The following is a 27,543-nucleotide window of genomic DNA, read 5'->3' as shown; positions in this document are numbered from 1 at the left end:
ATCAAACACTTTCCAGTTCTTTACATTGTCAGGTATGGCTGGTCTATGTCTAATCTCAGTTGTGAACTAATGATTTGGTTCAAATGGTAATTTACATGTGCTGGCAAATGTTGCTAGACTATGAGCATGGAAGTTATGTTTTCTTGGAATTTTAGTAAGCTGAGTTTCTAAAAATGTATTGAGAATCTCTATCACTGTTCCTCTGTAATATCTCAATCTAGGATCATTTGTTAGAAACTTCCCATTGATCTGTTGAATGATTAAATCAGAATCTCCTAGGACAGATACCCTAATTGCCCCTAATTTCTTAACAAGTTTAAGACCTAGTAATAAGGCTTCATATTCTGCCATATTATTGGTGCATCCAAATTTTAATATGTAGGCATGGCCTTCAGCATGATCATTTTCAAGATTGTGCACCCAAATTCCTGCTCCTGATCCTAATTTGTTAACTGAGCCATCAAATTCTAAGTACCAAATAATTTCATGTTCATAATTGGTATCAGGAGTTTCAGGAATCTGTTTAATAGGGAGATCTAGATTTTTAGTTTCTTCTCGTTTTTCTTGAGTATCTGATGTATCATTGTTTTCAGAAATTTCCTGGATTTGAACACTAGACTTTTCATTTGTAAATTTTTCTGGTTCCTTTGTCAAAACATTTAATTCATTTGAGGGATCAATTTCAGCATTATAGAGAATGAAAGAATCCATATCTGAATGTAATGAGTAGATAGGGAAATTTTGAGGTTTCTCCTGACTACTTACCACATATTTCATTAAAGTTTCTCTATATAGTTTCTTGGGTTGACCAAACACTAAAATAGTAGCATAAGACATGTCCAATTGTAGAGATCCTTGGAGTTTTGCACCCCAAGATCTGGATAATAGCATGCCATACTTTGGTGGAATATCAGCTACTACTATGTCCATTAAGATGGTTTTGGCAGCGTATTGAACAAGTGATACACATAAGTCTTTGATTAAACCTAAACATCTGACCTGACTTGAATCAAAAGAAAAGAGGTCTTTATATGGCCTGGTGATGTCAAGGTCTAGTTTCTCCATTACAGATTTAGGCATTAAGTTATGAGAAGTGGTAGAATGAAACATGGCATTATGAAGTATTTTATCATGAATGTTCAAACTTACATAGAAAGGAGGGACCCCTCCATCCACTGATTTTACGTTTACTTCAGGGCCAAAAATCAATTCAGGCTGATCATCAAAAACATTCACTCAGTCTTCATTCACAAAAATTTTGAGTGATTTATTGATTTGGCTTATGTAGACATCATGTTTAGCTAGTTCATACAAAGGAACAACTATTTTTAATTTGCCTACTTCAGCCTCAAGATTAAAAGGTTTCTCAGTTTGAGTTCTTGTATTTCAGACAGTTGGATTCTCTTTTTATTTTGCATTTTCTGTGTTTTTCTCATTTTCAGGAGTGGGGTTATGAGTTGAAGTTGTTTCCAAATCAATTTCTGGAGGTTCTTCCACGTTTCCTTGGGGAGGAATAGAAGCAGAAGATTGTCTGTTATTTGGTTGATTATTGGATACATCTTCAATAATTGGGTTGTTTGGATTAGGATTTGTTCTGGAAAGAATATGTACAGGGGGGTATTGATCTTACCTTTGTCAGGTTGCTTTGTATCTTTCTGTCTGTTGGTTTCAAGAACATTACTTCTTCTACTCCTCAAGTTATATTGTTTATGGACTTCATAAATTCTTGTACCATATCCCTCCCTAAAGTCAAATGATTCACCTGACTGAGTTTGGAATTGTTTAAGCATATGAGCTTCTTGATCCTCTTGGGTCAAGAAAACTTGTTGTTCATTGTTTAGTCCCATCAAATTGATTTGAATGTCTTCTGTTGGTTCATCAGAAGTTAAGGCTTCAACATAATTTTCCTGGAATGGGGGCCTAATATTTTGGTTAGGCCCAGTCTTTCCAGTATTCGGGTTTTGGTTCTTCTTGAAATTTGGATTTCTCCCAGTATTGCTTGGTTGACCATCCCAAGGGGATTTCCTCTCAATTGTTTCTTCTCTATCCCCAAGCCTATCTATTCCTTTAATAATAGCATCTAATTTTTGTTCAAAGACCGAAGGTTCTTCTTTCAAAAGTATCCTCCTTTCAGCTCTGGCTCTAGCTCGTTTAGATATCAAGTTGGCTTCAACACTGACAGCTATACTTTGCATCTCTTCTAAGGTTTGAGGAGCTCTTTCCCTAAGTTGGTATGCCATATCTGAATCAAATCCATCAGGGAATTTGATCAATGCCAAATCTGGAGGAGGTCTAAGATTTTGAGGGATAGCATTGTAAACATTATTGAACCTAGTGCAATAATCTTGCATTGTTTCTTGTGTACCTCTTTTCAGGCTTTCATATTCTGATAAAATGTGGAGAGGATCTTTTTTCTTTTCCCATCTATTCAAGAATGTCTGATAAAGAGCTTGTAGGTCATTGATATTGTTTGTAGGGAGGGCTCTAAACAATGTTCTAACATCTCCAGTCAAACTTTGAACAAATACTCTCATTCTGACATCATCAACATCAACCTCATATATCTAAAAGTAATTAGCCATTTTTTTAGTATGTTGTTGAGCTGTGTATGTGCCAGTGCCATCAAAAGGAGTGATTTTACTCTGATAATCTTGGGGCATGGCCCCTGGATTGGCTGGTAAATGCAGAGGAGTGTGTCTCTTTGCCATGGTTGTAGGAATAGATGTAACAACTGGTGTGGTAGGAATAACAATGTGGATATGAGTAGTAGATGGAGGGGTGGAAGGGGTGGCTTGAGGTTGTGAATTTTGAGGTGTTGATGATGAACTTGGAGAGGCTGTAGTGATCACAGAAAGGTTTGGTGTTCTTTCAGAGGTAAGCTCAAATTGGATGGAGTTCTGCAAATGTCTATCAAGATGTGAAGTTACAACTTCAAGTTGCAAGTTTTCAAAAAATATTGGATCATGAACTGTGTGGGCTAACCCTGATTCAGAAAAGGTTACAAATAAAGAGGTTTCAAACCATTCATCAAAAGGTTTGTCCTCAAGGTAAATCCACTTGACAGGACAAGATCTTGATCTGTATAGAGGCCGAGAACTAGCAGAACTTTCTTGGCTCTCTTGTCTCCTAAGAATCATAGGAATCATATTAGGATTTTCAAACACAGGTGGTGGATTTGGATCAGGATTAGATCTGGTGTAATGAATCCTTTCTGAAGCCAGGTTTCTAGGTATATTTTTGGTTTTTTCTCTAAATGGGTTGACAATACAACTTCAACAGTTTCTTTAAGAGGTTTTAGATGTAGGATTTAAACTTTCTTAAAGACTTATTTGATAAAAGGGACTGATCAAGTATTTGGAACCAAATGTTCAATCTATAAACTAGACCAGAGATAGACTGAAGTAGCATTCATTTACTTCTGCAATTTCAAAGCAAGAGCATTTCAAAGGCTACCTAGCTATCTTCAGGCTCCTTCTGTAGCTTATAAAGTAAACAATAGTAACAAAAAATTTGTTCAGTTCCCCAGTAGAGTCGCCACTATGTTATCACTCAGATTTTCCTAGAATTTGTAAGAAGGGGAAAGGGTCCGAGGTAACCACAAACCAATCTTTTAGATATAGAATCTAGCCAATCTGTATCGAGAGAGGGCTTTCTCTTTAAGTTTTAGCTTTGTCTTGAAAAATATTAGGCTAGTTATGAAGTTTAGGAGTTTTGTTTGAGTTTGGGTGGTGAGATTCAATAGCAGAGGGTAGAACTGACTAGTTTAGGCCATTGGGCTAATGGAGTCAAAGAAAGATGGCTTAACTGGACTTGGTTTTTTAAAAAATGATGGTTTCACAGAGCAAGATAATCAAACAGGGAACAAATAAAGACTTGGAATAAATGGAATGGTTTCAATATAGGTGGAGGGCAGTTAAGAATCCTTCAACATACTTAAGAGAGCAGAATGTGACTAACCATCAATAAAGAGCAATTAAGAATTATTTACTAAATGATTACAATGAAAGAACTAGAAAACAAGAGCAATTAAGAATTCACTGTTTATACTAATTCAGAAGAAAAAATAGAGAATAAAAACGATTGAAAATAGAATGCAATTAAGCATATTCTGAGTTACTCTTTTTCATTTATCATTCATATGTGAACCATAGATGATATTATAAACAAGAAAAACTTTAAAACATAAGGTATAGAGGACTTATTGATCTGGTGTTTGATTCAAGAATTCTAAGAAAAGTCCCTTGCATTAATTCTTTGTCCAGCAAGCCATACAAAAGTTGAGTCCAACAACACTTTATTCCAAAAAATCAATATTACAGCAATGTCTCTAAATCCACCCTCAATACTCCAATTGAGGGGGTATTTATACAAAAATTATTTACAAAAAATATCTCATAACAGAGTGAGATGTATTCTAGTGATGATTAATCCTATTTTACACGAAAATAGAGACAACCAATAATGAGGATAGGAGAAAGGGAAACTGATGTTGTGCTGTTCCTTTTCTTGCTGAGTGTGCTGGAGGCAGGCCCTATTATTTATCTTGTTGCTATCTTTTCTAGTAACTCTGTGTTGGCTGCCCTATTTTGACTGATACTCTTTACCTGTTCTGATACACTTCAACCTGTTTAACCCATTTTCATCTTTGTTCATCCTGCTATGGTAAAAGCTCAATATTTACATTTTACCAAGAGTAAATTTACAAAATTTCCAACATATCTTCCCACCATTTTTGCTCTGGCAGTCTGTGTTTTTGAAGCTTCCTTAGGTCTCATCAGTTTCTATATATCTGAAAAAGTTAGGCTAGAGTTGAAACAAGTGTTTTACCTCATGCTCAATATAAAATAAGTTCTCTAAGTTGTCATAGAGAACTCAGCCTGTGGGGAGTGCTTTTACTCCTGAAGCACTTGTTGATGAACTAGCTTGATTGCCAGCATACTTATTCAATTTATCTACATAATCAATATGCTTCATTAATCTATTATTAATGAGCAAAGGACTTGGTAGCCCTTTATTCTGCAAAAATGTGAACCTTTCCATAAAAGAATTGATTTCCACCTACATATCTTGACATATTTTTTCCAAATTCTGCATTAAAGTTCTCTTAGTTAGTACCCTTTTGACTTCCAAAATAGTGTCTGTCCTGTCTAGGATGCCGAGTACTTCCAGTTGTTCCTTATTTCTGTTATTCAAAATTTTTATAAGCAGGTTGGCTTGTTTAGGCATTTGTCCTAGCAAAGCTCTTGTCTTTCGAATTTCTCTATGTTCAACTTTCACTAAGTCAATATGTTCATAGATCACTTGGATGGATGGCCAAACATCATTTATGGATTGAATGATGTTGGCCCAAAGGATTTTCTTGATCTCTGCCAGGGGCTTATCAAAAGTGAGCTCTTGTTCTAATGTTTTACTTTACTTTCTAAGGCTTTAATTTCCCTTGTCTTTTCCACAACACGTATTTTGGAAATATCATAATTTCTTTCTGCCTTAGCCAATTGCTCGTTTACCAGTTTCAATTCTGACACTTGTAGCCTCATTTCTTCCATTGCTTTTATGAGTTCTTCAGTGCTCAAATTGGTACTGTTGCCTGGTGTTGTCCCTGCTATTTATGTACCTGTAACCACCTCTACTGTGGCTGTTGGGATGTTTGGAGCTAATGTTATCCCCAGTGTAGAAGGAACTGCTGTTGAAACTATGGGGATTATATCACAAGACTGAGAGGTCGACTCTCCCTGCCTGTCCTTTAGTGCCTTTTCTAATGCCTGTTCTGTCTCATTTAATCTTTCATTATGTTTCAAAAGGAGAGCCATCATATCTTCATCAGATTTCTGCTTTATAACCTCAGCAGTATGTGGGTGCCTTGAAGGAGGTAGCTTCAGCTGTTTCCTCAGAGCAGCAATGTCTTCTTCTTTATTCTTGATTAATGCTTCAACACCTTTCACATCTTTGGGATTATGTCCCAATCCAATGAATATTTCTTCTAATGATTTTATTCTGTTATCCTTGGCCAAGGAGGAGGCTTTCTCCAAGTGTAGTTGAGCAATTGTATTGTCCAAGGAATTTTGTAGCTTGTGGGCCATCATTGCTTTGTCAGCCAGTGTGGAATAGACCATTTCTACGGTTTGGTTGTGAAGTTCAATCTGGTCCATAGGATGAATATCCTTGGCTAAGACCTCCAAATTTGTTCTGATGTAATCTGCTGCTGACTGGGGTTGTTGCACCTTTGGCTTAAAGTAACTCATTATCATTTTATCCTCTTTAATGTCATAAGCTGACATTAATCTCTGCTGGTTTGTGGGGGCCATTTTCAAATACTGATTGTAGATTTGAATTATTACAGGATCATTTTTGGATTTTATCTCTGTGAGTGTCTTTTTGATATCCAAGGCCTCTTTTCCTAGAGGTCTTCATGATGATACTTCTGAACTTTGTTGTCTTTGCAGCTCTTGCCTCTGTGAGCTAATGGATGTTTCCCCTAATGGAGAAGTTTGCTAGCTAACTGCTCTTTCTTCTCTTTGGCTGTCGATAGTCTCTTCCATCATCTCCTCTTCTGACAGAGGGTTCAGTCTTTGTCTCTTGGCCCCAGGCTATTCACTAGGTCCACTGGCAGGGGTAGTGGTTTCCCTACCCTTCTTTTTGTTCCTTTCCTCATTTAGAGGAGTTTGCAACATTGGACTTTCTGCCACACTGGTTTGAGTTGGAGGAATTGGCACTTGACCCTGTTCACTAGAAATTCCTGGATGATCTGTCATTGTGGATTGTTCTTTAGTATCTATTTCCTTGCCTTTGGATGTTCCTGTTGCTGGTATGTTCACTTCTGGTGGAGGTTGTTGAGAAGTTCCAGCAATGGATGCACTAGTTGTTGATAATTTGAATGGTACCTGCCCAAAAGAATCCAAGTCAAGGGTTTTCTCAAGTTCTCTCATAGCATTTTCCATATTGACTTTCTCACTAACCTCTTCTACTAGGGTTCCCTCTATCCATTCATCCAAGTTAGCAAACTTCTCAATTTCTAGGATCCTATGATGTATATAAACTGATAGCTCGTTCTTTGTCCTTCTGTCACATATAAAACTATTGGGGTCATATGGCACCCACCTAAAACTCCTTTTAATTTAAGGTGGTCTTCTAAAATCTTTTTAGCTTCTTTCCATGCATCTCTAGAGTTGATGACAAAAGGGCCTAGCTGGTTCTTAATCCTTAACTGAGCTTTCTTTTTTGCATTACAAAAATGGACTAAATCTGAATTTATGATCTGTCTGAAATACTCTAGTGCAAATAATCTCATGGGAACATACTAGGGTAACTTGAAAGGGCACAGTTCACACCCATACATCCTGATTTCTGTGTGATTTTTGTATAGGTACCAGTGACCTATCCTGTACTGTTTAGAGAGCTGGAGAATCTTTTTCATGTCACCAGAGATTCTAGGAGGGGAAACTCCTATCAACAGAGAGGTTGCTAGATGTACAAATAAGTCAATGAACTCATTATAAGTATAAGGGGACTCACAGGTATCATGAAAGATTGAACTCCAAAAGATTACAGACCTTGGATTTCCTTTGGTGTCCAGTTTCTTGATAAGAAAAGGAAAGTTATTTGACTGATAGTACAACATGAGATGGTATATAAAAGAGGTGTATTTGAAAACTCCTTCCCTATCCAAATTTAGGAATTGATCATGGATTTTGTTAGTGATGAAGGTGGCATAATCATATCTGACAGCAGGGGGTTGTCCTGGAGTAAAGATTGATAGTAACACTAGGGTAATGTCATCAACAAATTCACTAGTATTAAATCCCAAAATCGGGGCTATCATACCAACAATAAGTCTTCCAGTTTCAGTGAAGAAGGTATGTAGGTAAAGAGGTGGACCTTTGGGCTGGCGCTTTGGTTGCATGAAGGTTTGAGCAATACGGCTGATTTCTGATTAGGACAACTGAGATGCCTTTTCAAGTAAATACCCCATGGAAATAGGAGCAAGGGGCTATGGAGTGGAACTGTATCATTTCATTGATGGATTTAGTAGTTATGGGGAAATGACAGTTTGGAATGGGGACATAACTGCTCTATGGATATGATCATAATTAGCACAGCATTGATGAATTATGTCTGGGAAAACATGAACTGAGGGGAGGAAATACATGGGAAGGTTAGATTCCCATAGTCCATAAATATCAGACTTATTCAGATAGCTGTCCCTGACTTTGCAGAAGACTTGAAGATGGTTTCTATCACCTGATAAATCTTTTATCTAAAAGTCTTTGTCAGCCAGAGGCAGATAATCCAAGTCTTTATGAGGAGCGTTCATCGGTGCGACATTTAGGGCTACAGGGGTTTCCATCTTTGGTTCTTGTGGATTCAAAGATGGAATTGGGAGAAATTCTATGGAAAATAGGCAAGACAGTGGGTTGGGAGCTTAGTATGGCTAACACAAATGTGGAATAGACCTGAATTTGGCTGTCTCTTGTAGAATTTAAGTAAAAAAAACCAAAATTGCAGGGTTTCAGCGCTGCTAAGATAAATACCTGTTATCAAGATAGTGAATAGTGGCAATATGGAAGGATGACAGGTTCTGGGCGGTGTCACTGGAAGGTTCTTAACCAAGTGGTTGTCTGACAGCTCGAACAATCAACTAGGACAATGTTTTACATGGAGGCAAAGTTTGCAGAGAATGATAGTGAAAATGACGTTTTGTTCGTTTTATTTAACAAAACTAAGGTTGGCGGGTCTTTTTTAGCTTTATCAGGCGGATGACGTAAGCAGGATGTCATGTTTTGTCGCTATGTGGAGGGTGGTAAGCGGTTTGCATCGCGCCGCTTTTGGAGTCAAGTGGTATCGGGCGGAGGGAGAGCAATCACATCAGCTGCGTGACGCGTGGCGTGAGTACGGGGGAAAAACCTCCTGGTGATCGCGAGTTAAAGCGCGATCACTAGGGGGGCGCAATATCGTTTTCAACCATTGGATGAAAGTGGATTGATCGGATGGTGGACGGGCGTGGGACATGGTGGGTATTTAATACAGCGGGTCCAACATGATAAAGCAATGTTTTAATCATATCGGGGGCATTTTGATTGGTCAGGGGATGGTTATTAATTAACCCAAATGGTTAATTAATCCCGTATTTTGTGAAGTGGGGAAGGTTATTAATAAATTTCGGATAAATTTATTAATCCCTATTAACAACGTTTTATGGTTATATTTAACCGGGACGGGAATATATAATACTTTTGGGATTTATACATAATTAAATAATACAGGAAAATGTGAAAATTAATTTGGGAGTTATATAATAGTGGTTAAAAGTTAATATGACTTATGAAATGAAAAGCACCAAGTTAAAATGTTAAAACTTAGGCTAAAGTGGGAAAATGGGTTTTCAGGTGATATTGTGTATTTTCCTAAGTAAAGTAGGAATTTACTTAAGGGAAACTTTATGAAATGAAATAAAAGATTAATAGATGATTCTAAGTACTTAGGCTTTTAGATCATTGGGCCGAGGGTTCGGTCCCTCCAAAAGTCAGAGAAATGCTCTAATCCCCTCTGATTTTCAAAGACCTTAATACTTCAGGGGGAATTAGTGAAAACTTTAGGGAAAAATGTGAATGGAAGTTAGTTATTTAACGTTGTCTTGCTTAAACTGCATCAACTATCATGTCTGCCTTGCACTTGTGATAAAAGTAAAAGTTAATACATTTATAAACATGTTTCATCACAAGTATCATTCTGCAACACCATCTACCTACCCTACCTACTTTAGCCTGACATTTGTTCTTCTTTATTTGGGTGCACTTAGACTGGAAAACGTTTATCAATCTTCTTTTGCTTTACATAGAAGCCTACCTAAGTCTACACTTATTACATCTAAGGGCTCAGATTAGATTGTTGAGCTCCTTTTATTTACTCTACCTATCTACTCATCTGCCAAGTTTACACTGTTTGGTCAGATTTTTATTTTCTATCTCTAAAACATGAAAGTGAAAAATGAATGAGCCACGTTTAATCTGTTTGACTCTTCATCAATTGTGGCATAAGTTTGACAAGTTGCACACAATTACTTATTATAGAAAATGAAATAGTAGTGGCATTTAGACTTGCACACTTTCCTGGTATATTTTTGTTTGGGGTTCATTTATTCTCATTTTTTGACCATTTTTATTCTTTTCACCCTTTGATTTTTGTTTTAGGGTATACCCTCTTTACATTTTTTAAATTTTTTGATTTTTTGAACAATATGGAAAACCTTTGCAACAAGAAACGTATGAACATATTACAAATCTTATCAAGTCAATCATAAAATATGACACCTATTGGTGTAGGAGCATAACAACGGCAATGAAAAAAATGAAGGTTGGAGGTATTGCAGTGGATGAGACATTAAATAGATGGTGATTTCTCAACTGAATGACTTCTCTTGAACATGTCAGCGACACTGAGATGAATTGGTATCATTAACCCCAAAATATGGATGGTATGAAAGACCAATGGTAAGATGTCCAGTGAACGGAATAACCAAACCCAACTCAATAATGGAGATGAAGTAAAAGTGTCATGTTTAAGAGCGACTCGCTATCGTAAATTCTTCAAGTTTTTTCCCTTTTTCCCCAGTCATTGCTGACCAGTACCTCTTTTTTTTTGTCAATCTTGAGGAGGATAACATATGCTTGTTCTAAAATTCGCCCTTCAGTCAAACCTGTCGCTATTCAATGTTTTAACGAGTCTAGTGACAGTGAAACTCAGTCTCGTCTAGATGGACAAGTTTGTTGCTATTGTTTTAACAAGTTTAACGACAAGGATAACTTGGTCCCTTTCATATTTATAGAGTTTGAAAAGGGACGAAAAGAAAACTTCAGAAGTTATTTTTCGTAAAGTAATCCCTCAAGTCCGAAAAAGGGTAAAATAATACAGGAGGGATGACTTTTCCAATACTTTAACGAGATGGAAAAGACAAGCACTCAACAATGTTTTCATATTTAACGAGTCTGAAAAGGGTTTAAAGAAGACTCTATTTTGCGGAACAAGTGGTGTCTAATATAGCAACTGGTTCTGGTGATTTTGGAACTTTTCAAAACATGTTGATTTATGTGAAAAGGCTGGGTAATAAGACCACTCATTCTAGCTGTTCCTCAAAAAGGGTAAAACAACCAAGTGAAAGCATATGGTCGACCGAAGAAATGGTGGTGATGAGATGAAAAAAACCAAGGCTCAAAAGGCTAACAGAATGGAAATCGTAAGGTTTAAAAATAAAATTGGGTTCATTTTTAGACAAGCTTGAACCATGGGGAACTATGCTTGGATTTGGTTTCATGTTTACACAAGCTTGAAATGAAAAACTATGCTTGGCTTTAGTTTCATTTTTACACAAGCTCGAAATGAAGAAACTATGCTTGAATAATGGTTTGCATGCCCCCAGCATGATGAAAGGGAGAGTCTCTTGTAACCAGATGGAAGTCACTATGGTGAGGCAGGATGGTTATCCAACACCTCTTTGGTTTCATCCAGAATAGAAAGGTGAATGGTGTGATAGACCAATCACATAACCTATAGGGAAACTTATCTTTACCATTAGGTGCATGCCCCCCAAGCTTCATTACATTCACCAGACTACTCATGGCTGTCAGGTGGATGGAATGAAGGTTCAAGTGAAAGACTTGACTTGGAACTTGGGAGCGGGGATGATACCGTTGATGTAACTGGACCATTTAGGGATGATGATTGACTTGAAGCTATATTTGGACAGAGAAATGAAAGCTGGTCAACGGTGACAATTTTGCCTTCATGCGGGAAGCAAATCACTCGAAAGAGTGTTGAAACAATAGCTCCCATATCATAAACATAGTCATGCGCAAGAAGTAAATTGTAATATAACATTCCTGGGACTACCATCACGTTCAGATGAACGGCTTTCCCTCCCAAAGTAATAGGTAAATTAGGAAGGATCCCTAAAGGTCGACTGCTTCCTTTGTTAAAGCCTAACATATTCTGTGTAACAGGTGCAGGCGATGGCAAACTAAGCACTTTCCAAGAAGTTGAGGAAAGGATACTCACTGATGCACATTGTTTTAGTCAATTTAGTGTGTCCTCAGAGATATTTCGAAGGAATAAAATGCCTCTGGGATTGACCAATTATACACGTATACACATAGATAGAGTTTCTGTAACTTAATCTTATATGGCCTAATCCAGCTAAATCAATCAAAATCCCTTTAAAATCATTAGAAACTTACATAAATACCATTTCATTCTAACAATCAGAACCTTAATCAATGGATCGAATCTGCCTAATCTTAGATAATATCCAATCTAGTTGATATTCTCCTTGAGAATCTCAACTGAATCTAAACAGCTTGAATTAATTATAAAATTACTCAATCGCGAAATCCTAGCTCAAATCCTATCTAGATAACTTTGTAAATTGACAGCTAAAGGATCCCACTCCTTTGCTCATAAACTTTTTTTGTATTTTTGGAATAAATTTGAAGCCTTTGTCTTCGAGCCTCATGTTCCTGCATCAGACTCCTGAGGACAAAACTCTTCATGGGCTCCTGTCCATGAGCTCTTCTACAGAACGGCCCAACTTCTATAGCATGGTTTCTGTTACCCAGGTAGCATCAGCAGTTGGTTGATATTTCCACTTGACCAAGTACTGAAAATACTTCTGTCCCCTTCTTTTCTTAAACACTCTTTTATCCAATATCTTCTCTAGTTGCAATGCCTTTACTATAGGTAATTGTTTTACCCAATCCACCTCTTTTCTCCATTGTCTTTTGTTGTGTCATCTGACTGTCCCTTTTCATACCTCTATAAGTTAGCAACATTGAAAATTGGAGATATTCCAATATCATGGGGTAAATATGCATTTGCAAAAAATTTCCTCAAGACTCTACATGGTCCAATCTTCTTAAATTTTAATTTTTTATACTCCCTTTTTGGAAATATTTCCTTCCTTAGGTGTGCCAAAACCAAATCTCCAACCTCAAAATTTACTTCTCATTTCTTCAAATATACTCTGCTCTTGTATTTTATGTTATTGTCCTGTAATTGTTGTTTTACTTGTTCATGTATTGCTTGAACTTCTGTAGCAAAATCTTCTCCTTTAGCACTTTTCATTTTAGCTTTTCCCAAGTCTCTCAATTCAGACACTCCCCTTGGGTGCATTCCATAAACTATATGGAATGGACACTACCTGTACTCCTATTAGGAGAATTGTTATAAGCATATTCAGCCAGTGCCAATACTTGATCCCACTGTTTCAGATGTTCACCTACAAGACTTCTTAGAAGATTACCCAAGCTTTTGTTTACAACTTCAGTCTGTCCATCAATCTAAGGATGATAAGCAGAACTGAAACTCAGTTTAGTTCCAAGCTTCTTCCACAATGTCCTCCAGAAATGTCCAACAAATCTGGTGTCTCTGTTTGAAACAACGCTTTTAGGTAACCCATGTAATCTTACAATCTCATTAAAAAACAAGTTGGCAACATGAGTAGCGTCACTAGTTTTATAACATGGAATAAAATGTGTCATTTTTTAAAATTTGTCAACTACTACATAAATTGAATCATGTCCCCTTTAAGTTTTTGGTAAACTCAAAACAAAGTCCATACTTACCATATCCCAAGGCCTATCTGGAATAGGTAATGGAACATACAAACCTATGTTTTGGCTCCTTCCCTTAGCATACTGACAAACTTTACAATTTTTCACATACTTTTCCACTTCAGCTCTCATCTTTGGCCAAAAATAAAACCAGTTCAACTGCTCATAACTCTTGTCTGCACCAAAATGTCCTCCCAGTCCACCACTATGTTTCTCCTTGATTAAATTTTCTCTCATAGAACAATTTGGTAGGCACAATTGATTTCTTTTAAAAAACAGTCCCTCTTGCGGGAAATAATCCAGCCACTTGCTTGTGTCTAACAAAATGGGATTTCTAGAAGCTTCAAATGCTTCTTTAAAATCTAGATCTTTCTCATATAACTCTTTAATAAAATCAAAACCCAATACTTGAATTTGACTTTCTTGAACTAAAATGCTTTTTCTACTCAAGGCATCTAATACTTTGTTTGATTGACCAATTATATGTTTTAACACAAAATTAAAACTTTGAAGGTATTCTACCCATTTTGCATGCTTCTGGTTAAGGCTATTGCATAATGTACTGTAATGTATGGTTATCTGAATATAGTATGAACTCCTTGGAAATCAAGTAATGTCTCCACTTCTTCAAAGACTGCACCACTGCATAAAACTCCTTGTCATAAGAAGAATATTTTTTCTTTGACTTATTTAGCTTTTCACTAAAATAAGCTACAAGCCTGTCCTCCTGACTCAAAACAGCTCCAATGGCTTCTCCACTGGCATCATACTTCATTTGAAAAGGTTTATTAAAATCAGGAAAAATAAAAATAGGCTTCTCAGTAATCTTTCTCTTCAACAACTGGAAGTTCTTTTCTGCATCAGCAGTCCATTTAAATGGTTGTCTGTCCTTCTTTATTGTGTCAATAGTTGAAGCATTGATTTTACTAAAATTCCTTATGAATTTCCTATAAAAACTAGCAAGACCATGAAAACTTCTTACCTCAAAGACACCTTTTGGTCAAGGCCACTCCATGATAGCCTTGATCTTCTCTAGATCCATCTCTAACCCGTCAGCAGAAACGACAAAGCCCAAATCACCAACTCCTCCTTCATGAATGAACATTTCTTTAAATTTAAAAGTAACTTCTCTTGTTGTAGCCTTTGTAAGACATAATTCAGATGTCTCACATGTTCCTCTCTTGATCTTTTGTAAACTAATATATCATCCAGATATACTATTACGAATTTACCAATAAATTCTCTCAAAACTTCATTCATGAGCCTCTCAAATGTACTAGGGGCATTCAACGATCCAAAAGGCATTACCATCCATTCATACAATCCTTCATTGGTCTTAAAAGAAGTTTTCCACTCATCTCCCTCTCTAATTCTGATTTGATTATAACCACTTTTTAAATCTAACTTTGTTAAATATCTAGCTCCACTCAAACAATCCATCAAATCTTCAATTCTAGGTAAAGGAAATCTGTACCTGATTATTATCTTATTGATTGCTCTTGAATCAGTGCACATTCTCCAGCCTCCACGTTTCTTTGGGCTCAACATTGTTGGCACTGCACAAGGACTCAAACTCTCTCTAATGAGTGGCTTGTCTAACAGTGCCTGAACATGTTTCCTGATATTTTCATTCTCTGTGGGAGTCATCCTATAGGCTGCTTTATTAGGTAGATTTGCTCCTGGAATCAAATCTATGTGATGATTGATTTTTCTAATCGGTGGCAATTCATTAGTCAAATCATCTACAATGATATCACAATAGTTTTCCAGCATCTCTTGAATTTCAATTGGAAAATCAGAAACTTTTGTGGAGGTAATTATTACCTTGGGTTTTGTTGAGGGCCCCGAAATCGGGTCAACAACAAGGGGGATACCCACCCGGTCGGGAACCTGGTTGGCAGCTCCTTGCCCGTTTGGTGTAGCAGGTTCGACTGGGGATGATGGGACCAACTTCCCAATCTAAAAGATGTGTGTGTGTGTGTGTGTAGATTTTGAAGATACTAATCTAAAGGTAATTTTAAACTAATTTAATTCTAGACTCTAAACTGACTCTATGCTACTGTAATCTAGCAAAAACAGCACATCTAATCTATACTAACCTAGGGTAAAATTCTTTCATTATGCGATCTAAAAAGATTTCATACAGCAACTGGTAATAAAGATCATTCAGTTATCATAAAAATATAAATCAATTAAGATGAACCATTCTGCATAAGAAGTTAGGCAAAACAGTTGTGAATAGCATATCGCATAATCAGTTATTCATATGTCAAGCACAAACAAATGATTCCACCGTACAAAAGTGCCAAATGGTAATCCAGACATTCATACATTAACATATAAACAAATCAGCTGTATATCACTCTAAGAATATGAGCAGAAATTAATCAAGAGATAAAAGTACCATTTATGACTGATTTTCACTCACAAACTTCAAGCAATAACGATTTATCTCTACTTACTTCTAACATCTACTAAGAGTACAGAAGTGCAACATCAGTAGCAGACATTAAAATGTAAACATAAATAAATCTCGATCCATCCATTCATCAAAAACCCCCTCCGAGGGTGCAAAAGTGCATGTTCTGAGGACAAGTTTTTTGACAAATTTCCGGACCCTTCTCCAAATGCCATGAGAAGGGTTAAATACTACTAACTAACTAATCTTAATTACACAAATTTAGGGAACGGCTTCAAATGACCGCCCTTTTATTAAAGCAAATTTATTTCTAAAAATTGAATCTAATTTCTAACCGTTTCTGTATCTGCTCCTTAGTGCTATAAGCAATGTGAGGTTCGCCTAGAAAGAGTCGGCTGGTTGTATTTTCCTTTTGCTCGGGCGATGAAAGTAGAAATAACAAAAGCTGGAACCTCTTTCTGACAAACTAGAAGATATTTTTGAAAATCTTCCTCTGGCTAGGTGTTTTTTTCTGTGCGTATACTTAATATAACCCAGATTTCTTTCAAACTGATTGTGTTGTTGCTATTTCGGTTTCCGGCTGTGTGAATGACTCAATGAGTTAGGGATTTCATTGCCTGAACAATCTTACGTATTGAAAATTGCTTCCATTCTTTGTTCCAGGCTTTTCTGAAGCATCATCCCTTTTCAGCGTTTTTCTTTTTTCTTTATCCAATTTGAGCTTCAGGATCTTTTGCAAACATGCTGCTTTTGTGCGCCTTTGACTCTGAGTCTTGGATAGTCTATTTTCATCAGTGTCTGTGGAGTGATACTCTGGAATCCGCGGCTCTGCTGCATGCGGCATTCATTTGCGAAGGCATCTCCTCTCCGTTCTTCAAGTATTGGCGCTTTCCCCTTTTCCTTGGATGTTTCCTGCATATAGATTTATATTAGTTGCTGCCTTACAGTTTACGCAAAGGAAAAGAGACATGACGAAAAGATTGACATGAAAGCTTTAAACTCTAATGAATGCATAATCACGACACTCATAATGACTTGACTCTTCGAAAAACGCAACACGATCATCTTTGGACACTCAGGCGTGTAATCATTAATTTCCCTTAAGGTGCGCGCTCGATTTTGGGTTTACAGATCATGCCGAAGAAACTTTGCGATGAGTGGTTTCTGCGATTCGTATCGCAGCAATTAATAGTCTCATTCGTCGCAGATCGCAAATCGCAAAATCGCAGTTTGTAGGATCGCAGATCACAAATCGCAATATCGTAATTTTCATTTGCTCGTTGTGTGCTGCTTTTGCGATGTTTGCGGTATGCGACGTCGCATATCGGCCGTCCGCGATTCCTTTTTATTTTCTTTTAAGGGCGCTTTCAAAATATGCGATGCGATGAATTTCGCATCGCTTCTTTGCAGCTTGTTTACGCGCATAGGGAAACTCTTCACTCTCTCTTTGCGATGCGATATAGCTCTTAGGGAGTTAAATACAAAAATTTTGATAAAAATATTTTTGAGATTTTTTGTTAAGGGTCCCCCTTTGCTTGATATTATTGCTAATACTAATCAAAGAGGGGGGTTGTTGGTGACCACAACAATGGCGATTCACTGTGAAGAACCAGTTATCTCTGCTTTTCTATTGACATTTCCACTTCCGAAACAGAAAAATTTTCATATGTCTAAATTTTGTTATGGACAGATAGAGTAGATTACCCCTCATCCTGTCAATGATACTTTGTCTCAACCCTTCTTTTATTCCAATTGTCTGCTTCCCTAGGCTTAGTTCTTGCATTCATACCAGACATTACTCGGTCCTTTTTAAAAGATAAAATAAGGTCTTCTCTGCGTACTGGCTTTAAAATATGCTCATTTGTCGTAGGTAGAGCCTCTGCTGCCCGCAAGCGTCCATAGCCTCGACAGGGTTACCATGTTATCCAACAATGATCCGTTTTCCTGCTTGGGGTTATTTACAACACTTCAGAGAAAAATCCTTTTTGACACTTTTTCTTTTTTTATTCTCTAAAGAACAATGTCTTGGTTTGGTGGCCAAATTATGACACAGTCATTCACTTGATTTACACTTTTGCTGAACAAGCTGGCTCGTGATGAGACCCCTTGTCTTTTGATTGCAACAATCTTGAGTCATTGCCCTGTTTTGATAGACAGTTTTGGCAAAGTCAGCAAGTTATAATATCTGTGATCATGATAAGCCGGCTCGTGATGATACCTCTTATTCTTTGAGATATAGTGTTTTCTTGGATTGTTTCTCTGAATGTTGCGGTTTCCTTTTGCAGGGAGGAAGTCATTGTTTTTCCTTAAGAAAGCTCTGGACGACAATAATAGAGCTTGAAAACAACAGTTTTACAGAGAATATTTATTTTATTATTGATGATACCTCTCATTGTGCTGACACAAAACAATTTTTTACCAAAGGTTGCTTTCATCAAAGTCTTTTGAAAGGTTGAAACTAATATCATTATTCAGGCTAAAGTTAACTCTATTTGTCAATAATAAAAATCAGATTTTTCGAAAAGCTTTGCTATTTGTACAAGTGAAATCAAAATCTGATAGAGAGTTAGTGTGCTCTTTCATGAATCCTTTTCAATGATCATTCACAACCGATTTTATTTATAAGAAAGAGAAAAACAAAATAAAAGAAACTACAACTATCCTACAAAAATAGAAGAATGATCTTCTTATGGAAAATACATTTTAAGAATCTGTCCATTCACAGGCAAAGAATCTCTTCTACCTGCCAAATCCTGCAACATAAACGTCGATGGGCCTATGACTTCTACAATCTGAAAAGGACCAAGCCACAACTTCTGAAATTTCGTATGTTTTCCCTTTTCTTCATGAGCCTTATCCCATTTCAAAACTAAATCTCCCATCTGAAAGTTCTTTCTAGTTATGATGGCTGAGTCAAAAGAGGATTTTATTAGCGCTTGGTGGTGAGCATGGGTTTTCTTAGCTTGTTCTCGGCATTCTTCTAGTTTGATTATTTCCATTTGTCTTAATTACAAAGAGGAAGTAGATACTTCATCGATGTGTTGTACTAAAGACAAAGAGGGAATGACTAAGTGAGTTGGAAGAACCACTTCTTTCCCATAAACTAAATTAAAGGGAGAAGTTCCGATTGAAGCTTTCTTCGTAATTCTGTCTGCCCATAAAGCATTAACCAGCGCTTTGTGCCAATTCTTTTGGTTTTGGTCGACTGTTCTTTTGATAATCCTGATTAGGTTTTTGTTTGTTGATTCAGCCAACCCATTACCTTGTGGATAGTAATTAGCAGAATATTTCAATTTGAACCCTCTTTTTAATGCGAACTCAGTCATTGCATTTCCAGAAAAGTATGATGCATTATCAAACATTAAGGCCGTTGGAAATCCAAACCTAGTGATGATAAATTGATCTATGAATTCAATAATGTTTTCAGAATTAACTGTCTTGAGAGAAACTGCTTCTACCCATTTAGTAAAATAATCTGTTGCCGTGAGGATATACTTATGCTGCTTAGAAGAGTGAGGAACGATCTCACCTATTATGTCCAAGCCCCATTGGCTGAATGGTTGCTCGATGTTGACCGGCTGTAGTGGCATGGACGATTTCCTTTGTTTCCCTGCAGCAGTCTGGCAGATTTGGCATTTCCTTACGTAATTGTATGAGTCTTTGAACAGCGTGGGCCAATAATATCCTGCACGTAAGATCTTATGCGCAGTAGTCTCTCCAGCATAGTGTCCACCTGCTGGTCCATCGTGGAGTTCCTGCAAAACCTTTTCGGCTTCAGTTTTCTCAAGACACCTAAGAAGTACAGAATCGTAATTCCTTTTAAACAGAACATCATTTATGAGCTGGTATTGTTTAGCTTTCAATCTTAGAGCTCTTTTCTTGGTCTGATCCAAGTGCGATGGAGCATACCCATTCTTAAGATAATAAATGGTGTCCGCATATAATGATTCTGCGTTGTTTAGGCTTACCTCATACGTGTGTACCTCTTCAGATGAGTTCTCAGGAATTTGCGATGCTCCAGCTAATATCTTGCCGAAGCCTTGACCCCTTACGATGTTTGCTGGTTTGATCTCAAGATCGTATTCTTGTAGAGCGGTAATCCAATTTTCTCTCTTTTCGCCCACATCCTTCTGTACCAACAAGTTTCTTACTGCTGGAAACGGTACTACGACTTTGGTATGGGCTTTAAGTAAGAAAGGTCTGAAATATTTGATCGCTTTGAAAACAGCATAAGCCTGTTTCTCCATGTCTGAGTAATTGAGTTCAGCACCTTGTAAGTTCGAGCTAAAGAATGCGATTGGAGCTTCCGCCTTCTCTTGATTTACTTGAGTCAAAATCGCGGCATAAGATTTCTCTGAGGCAAAAGTGTATAAGATGAAAGATTCTGAAAAATTTGGGGTAGCTAAAGATGGAGCGTTGATGATAGCTTGTTTGATCAAGTTGAATGCTTCGTGCTCATCTATGCCCCATTTAAAATTTGAATTCTTTTTTATCATATTTTGTAAAGGAGAAATAATACGTGAAAAATCGGGGACAAACCTTTTTACAAAATTGATTTGTCCAAGGAAAGATTGCATGGCCTTTTTGTTATGGGGTATGGATATTTCGGAAATTTCTTTGATTTTGTCAGGTTCAATGTGAATACCAGATTTCGACACTATGAATCCGAGCAATTTCCCTTCACTTAATGCGAAAAAAGATTTCTTTGGGTTAAGTGAAATTCCATACCTTAAGCATCTTTGAAAGATCTGTTTCAAATCTTTGAGATGGTCGCTTCGCTTCTTGGAGTACACTGTTATATCATCCAGGTAAATCACTACCGATTTATTGACTAAACCTTTAAATGCGATGTCCATGGCTCTCTGAAAGGTAGCGCCGGAATTGATCAGACCAAATGGCATCTTCCGATATGCGTATGTGCCCCACTTGGTTTGGAATGTGGTTTTCAACTGATCATCGGGATGTACCAGCACTTGATTGTATCCTGAAAATCCATCCAGGAAAGACATTAATTCTGAGCCCGCTATTGCCTGTAGTATTTGCTCCATAGGTGGGAGGGGAAAATTATCTTTCTGACAGGCTTTGTTGAGATTCCGGAAATCAATACAGATTCTAATATCTCCGTTTTTCTTCCTAACAGGCACCATATTGGATACCCATTTGGAGTGTCTGACTGGGAAAATTATTCTGGCTCTCAACAATTTATTTAGCTCAGTCTTTATCTGATTTTCTAAGTTGGGGTGGATTTTTCTGAGCTTCTGCTGGACAGGTTTTTCATTGTCAATCATAGGGATAGTGTGTTGAATGATAGAAGTGTTGTATGTTTTCAGCTCATCGTAATTCCATGCAAAAACGTTTTTGTATTGTCTCAGAAGACGGATATATGCTGATTTTTCTTTAGGGGCTAGGCCGTGGCCTAGATTAACGTTTTGCGGCTTCTGATCGGTTCCTAGGTTCACTAATTCATAATTCAGAGTTGAACTGTAGAGTTTAGAATTGGCAGACCTTTTAAACCGACTTTTCAAATCATATAAATCTTCTAACTTAACCACCGATTTAGGTATAGCGTTATCAGTGCTATTTTGTTGAATTTGGTGATCATGATGGTCTTCGTCAATTATTTGATTTGAGTAGGATCCTTCAGAAGTGAGGAAATTTACAATGTCTGGATCATCATTGAATACTCTCCAGTTGGTGATGTTGTCAGGGATGGATGGTTTAAAGATTAATTCTATTCAAAACCTATCGGGACTAAAATCTTCGGAGGGAATCAGTCTAGAGGCTACGTTAGCTAACAGGTCTGCGCTCGCATTTTGGAGTCTTGGGATTGACGAAATATTGAATGCTATGAAATGCGAAGTCAGATCTTGTACTAAAGATTGATAGTGCTTTAAATGACTTGACAGGCAATGCATGGTGTTACGTACCTGTTTGACGACAATTTCGGAATCTCCAAAGACTTGAAGATACTTAACATTCAAGCCGATTGCTTTGTATAGGCCTTGCACCAAGGCTTCGTATTCCGCTGTATTGTTTGTGCAATCGAACTCAAGTCTGCATGTAAGCATGGTCTTGTTCCCATCTGGGTTAACCAGAACGCATCCTGCTCCTGCTCCCTCGTTAGATTTAGAGCCATCAAAATATAATTTCCAAAATAAAGATGTATTTACAGAATTATCTAAAAAATTAAAACACTTTGAATCATCAGTTTGGGAAAAATTTTCAACTTGGGACACAACTGAATTTTCTAAGTAAGGTGAAGTGTGAGCATTGAAATTGCCGAGGAAAGAATCTACCGAGTAATTGCCTATGATACTGCTATTGTATGCTATTGCTTCGTTCTCTCCTTCCAATTCTGTCACTATGTACTTTTGGTGCAATTCTCGTTCAACCTTTATTTGATTGGGTTTGCCGTTGTAGGGTAACCACATGTGCGACCAGTCGGTTGAGAAATATCCGTGGAGTTTCTCGGACCAATCCCTGCTAAGAATTAAACCATAGAATTAAGGGATATCAGCTACTAGAATGTCGATAACCTGACATACTTTCGGGTTAGATGACAATCTTATGGTCACCTGGTTAAGTTCACCAATCACTTCGAATTGAGATCGATCAAGTTGAACTATGCGTACTGCAGATTTCTGAGGCTGAACATTCAATTTGGCACATATTGATCTGGGTAGAATATTCGTTGAAGCACCAGAATCAATCAGGCAATTGTGCACGTTTTTATTGAAAATTTCATAAGTGAGGAGAAAAGGAGGAGTATGGGATCTTGACCTTCCTCCAATCAAGGCAATGTCATTCGGATCAATCTTATTGATCATGTTGGTTGGAGGTCTTCCCATGTTGTGGGAAGCTACAACTGTAGGTAAAGATGTAGTAGGCACGGCATGTAATTCTTTCATCATTATTTTCTGTTGATGTTTCAATTTGCTCAATTCGTAAAGAGTGATATTAGCCCTAGTCTTTTTCATGTCATCGATAATGTTATACTCCATTTCATCCGACACTATCAGTGTTCTTGATGGAGGTACTTGATCTGATTGGACTGGGCTAAATTGGGTCGCTCTAGCGGTTGTTTTCTTTGTTGCGACCTTATCTTTTGTTGCAGGGCTTGCGCCCTTCTGTTTAAGGGTAGTTTGGGGAGGATCAAGTTGATTTTTACTTCGTGTGCTAACCGAAAATGCTTCTTGATCTTCTTCTTGTGGGAGGATGAAATCCCACATTCCTTGTAGTTCCACAACTTCTTCATCATCGGTCTGCCCTTCAGTGGTATTCTCTTCTTCTTCTTCTTCTTCAGATTCGACGTTTGAGACAACATTGGGTGGTTTCACCTCCATGGGAAGGTTTCTTTTAAAAGATCTGTAGGGCTTTTTTGAAGAAGTTTCTGCTACTTGTTTTCTTATATCAATCATCTCGTTGGACATGGCCTTTAACACCTTTTGTAATCCTTCCATATCGAAAGGATCTTTTGTTTGCTTCTTCTTCGTGTCTTCTTTGAAAGAGATCTTCTTAGATTTGCGTTCTTCTATTGCAGATCTCTTTTCTAGGGCAACTACGCGTTTTTCTACTGCTAACGCCTCAGTTAAGTTTTCAACTAAGGTCGTCTTGTTTGCCCTATCTACGAACATGGCCAAGTTAGATGGTAAGGTCGTGATGTACCATTCACATCTTACCTCCTCGCTGGGTTGAGAAGCAGTGGGAATCTTGTTGAGGATCTTGTTGAACCGTAAATTGAAATCTTTAATGGGTTCTCTAGCCTCAGCTTTAAGATTAGATAGGTCATTGATCAATGTCGCTGTTGATCTGTCATTGCCAAACTTGGTGAGGAATTGACTTTGAAAAATGTCCCAACTTGTGATGGACCCGGAAGGTAACGAAAAGTACCATGACCCGGCTGTTCCTTGCATTGTGTAAGGAAAAAGTCGGACGACAGCATCTTCGTTGGTAACTCCGTTGAGATTAACAGAAAGCATGAAATTATTGATATGCTCTTTAGCTAGCATGCCTGCTTCTGGATTGAATTTAGGTAGCCACTTCTCAGGATGGGACGGCATTGGGCTCAGGGGTGGAGGCATTAAAACTGCCCCAGGATTGTTCCATGGAGACTGGGCCATCGTTGAGCCGCTAGTTAATGAGAGTGCAGAAGACGGTCCCTGATGCTGAGAAGATGAAGGTATTATGATCTTTGATGATTGAAGAGGAAGTGTTGTGGAAGATGGATGAGTGATTTGGGATGAGGATGTGGGTGGTTGACTTCGCGGTGAGGGTGTTGAAATGGACGAAGTGGATGAAAGAGTCTCACGGTCAGACTCTGGTGGTGCTTTCCTTGCTCTTTTCCTAGTAGGGAGAGGGAGTTCACTTGGTTGAATACTAAATTTTTCACTCTTCAATCTGGTCAGAGGATGAGCAGGATTGTACTGCGAAGTCACGCTGCTGTTAGATTTATCAGACCTATGAGAAAAAATAGAGAATCCCTGGAGTTTACGAATCAAAGTTTGAATTTCAGGGGGTTCAATAATGAGTTGGTCTGATATATTGGAGTAGGTAGTAGTGGTGGATACTTGAGCAACTTCCAACTCCGGGTTTAACCGTAGTGGAGAAGTCGGGGGAGTTGATGAGGGTGATTTACTCTCAGAATGGCATTTAGATTTTGACTTAGTTGCCATTCATAGTTCGTGCCCTCCTTCTAGCGCCAAATATGTTGAGGGCCCCGAAATCGGGTCAACAACAAGGGGGATACCCACCCAGTCGGGAACCTAGTTGGCGGCTCCTTGCCCGTTTGGTGTAGCGGGTCCGACTGGGGATGATGGGACCAGCTTCCCAATCTAAAAGATGTGTGTGTGTGTGTAGATTTTGAAGATACTAATCTAAAGGTAATTTTAAACTAATTTAATTCTAGACTCTAAACTGACTCTATGCTACTGTAATCTAGCAAAAACAACACATCTAATCTATACTAACCCGGGGTAAAATTCTTTCATTATGCGATCTAAAAAGATTTCATACAACAACTGGTAATAAAGATCATTCAGCTATCATAAGAATATAAATCAATTAAGATGAACCATTCTGCATAAGAAGTTAGGCAAAACAGTTGTGAACAGCATATCGCATAATTAGTTATTCATATGTCAAGCACAAACAAATGATTCCACCGTACAAAAGTGCCAAATGGTAATCCAGACATTCATACATTAACATATAAACAAATAAGCTGTATATCACTCTAAGAATATGAGCAGAAATTAATCAAGAGATAAAAGTACCATTTATGACTGATTTTCACTCACAAAATTCAAGCAATAATGATTTATCTCTACTTACTTCTAACATCTACTAAGAGTACAGAAGTGCAACATTAGTAGCAGACATTAAAATGTAAACATAAATAAATCTCGATCCATCCATTCATCAAAAGCCCCCTCCGAGGGTGCAAAAGTGCGTTCTGAGGACAAGTTTTTTGACAAATTTCCGGACCCTTCTCCAAATGCCATGAGAAGGGTTAAATACTACTAACTAACTAATCTTAATTGCACAAATTTAGGGAACGGCTTCAAATGACCTCCCTTTTACTAAAGAAAATTTATTTCTAAAAATTGAATCTAATTTCTAACCGTTTCTGTATCTGCTCCTTAGTGCTGTAAGCAATGTGAGGTTCGCCTAGAAAGAGTCGGCTGGTTGTATTTTCCTTTTGCTCGGGTGATGAAAGTAGAAATAACAAAAGTTGGCACCTCTTTCTGACAAACTAGAAGATATTTTTGAAAATCTTCCTCTGGCTAGGTGTTTTTTGCTGTGCGTATACTTAGTATAATCAAGATTTCTTTCAAACTGATTGTGTTGTTGCTATTTCGGTTTCCGACCGTGTGAATGACTCAATGAGTTAGGGATTTCATTTCCTGAACAATCTTACGTATTGAAAATTGCTTCCATTCTTTGTTCTAGGCTCTTCTGAAGCATCATCCCTTTTCAGCATTTTTCTTTTTGCTTTATCCAATCTGAGCTTCAGGATCTTTTGCAAACATGCTGCTTTTGTGCGCCTTTGACTCTGAGTCTTGGATAGTCTATTTTCATCAGTGTCTGTGGAGTGATACTCTGGAATCCGCGGCTCTGTTGCATGCAACATTCATTTGCGAAGGCATCTCCTCTCCGTTCTTCAAGTATTGGCGCTTTCCCCTTTTCCTTGGATGTTTCTTGCATATAGATTTATATTAGTTGCTGCCTTACAGTTTACGCAAAGGAAAAGAGACATGACGAAAAGATTGTCATGAAAGCTTTAAACTCTAATGAATGCATAATCGCAACACTCATAATGACTTGACTCTTCGAAAAACGCAACACGATCATCTTTGGACACTCAGGCGTGCAATCATTAATTTCCCTTAAGGTGCGCGCTCGATTTTGGGTTTACAGATCATGCCGAAGAAACTTTGCGATGAGTGGTTTCTGCGATTCGTATCACAGCAATTAATAGTCTCATTCGTCGCAGATCGCAAATCGCAAAATCGCAGTTTGTAGGATCGCAGATCGCAAATCGCAATATCGCAATTTTCATTTGCTCGTTGTGTGCTGCTTTTGCGACGTTTGCGGTATGCGACGTCGCATATCGGCCGTCGGTGATTCCTTTTTATTTTCTTTTAAGGGCGCTTTCAAAATATGCGATGCGATGAATTTCGCATCGCTTCTTTGCAGCTTGTTTACGCGCATAGGGAAACTCTTCACTCTCTCTTTGCGATGTGATATAGCTCTTAGGGAGTTAAATACAAAAATTTTGATAAAAATATTTTTGAGATTTTTTGTTAAGGGTCCCCCTTTACTTGATATTATTGCTAATACTAATCAAAGAGGGGGGTTGTTGGTGACCACAACAGGTTTGCAAACCAATGCAAAACTTACCTCATCTTCTTCCATCTGCTACAAGTACTCCTTTCCACTCAGCGAAAGGGTCTTTGGATCAGGGTTCTTTGATGTATCCTCTTCTTCCATTGGCAACAATGTATGATTGACACCATCTTTGCTAAATTTGCATGTGTTCTTTTTTCCATCATTCATAGCTCCTCTGTCATATTGCCAAGTTCTATCGAATAATATGTGACACACATCCATAGGCATCACATCACACAGAATTTTATCCCTGTATTTACCCAACTGCAACTCCACTTCACATTACTCAATTACTAACAACTGATGTCCGTTTTGAAGCCATGACACCTTGTAAGGTGTTGGATGTTTCCTTGTCTTCAATTTCAACTTCTCCACTACTTCTGTAGAGACCAAATTATTTGTACTACCACTATCTATTATCATCTGAAAACACTTCCCTTGGACCTTACACACAGCCCTGAACAAGGTTTTTCTCTATGCTGGTTCAACAATCTCCTTAGCTAGTTTTAACAAAATTTTGTTGACTATCAAAGATTCCCCTTTCTCTAGTACATTCTCTTCTTCTATTACCTTTGTTGTTTCCTCTTTAGTTTGTGCAACAATTGCATTTCTCTGATTCATTCCTATATTTTCTGGGCA

The sequence above is a fragment of the Pinus tabuliformis genome, chromosome 1_1 (genome assembly GCF_031772625.1).
Source record: "Pinus tabuliformis cultivar Carrire ecotype Pingquan chromosome 1_1, CPIR1, whole genome shotgun sequence".
NCBI lineage: Eukaryota > Viridiplantae > Streptophyta > Pinopsida > Pinales > Pinaceae > Pinus > Pinus tabuliformis.
The sequence above is the reverse complement of the archived record's forward strand: the minus strand, read 5'-3'. Positions refer to the sequence as shown.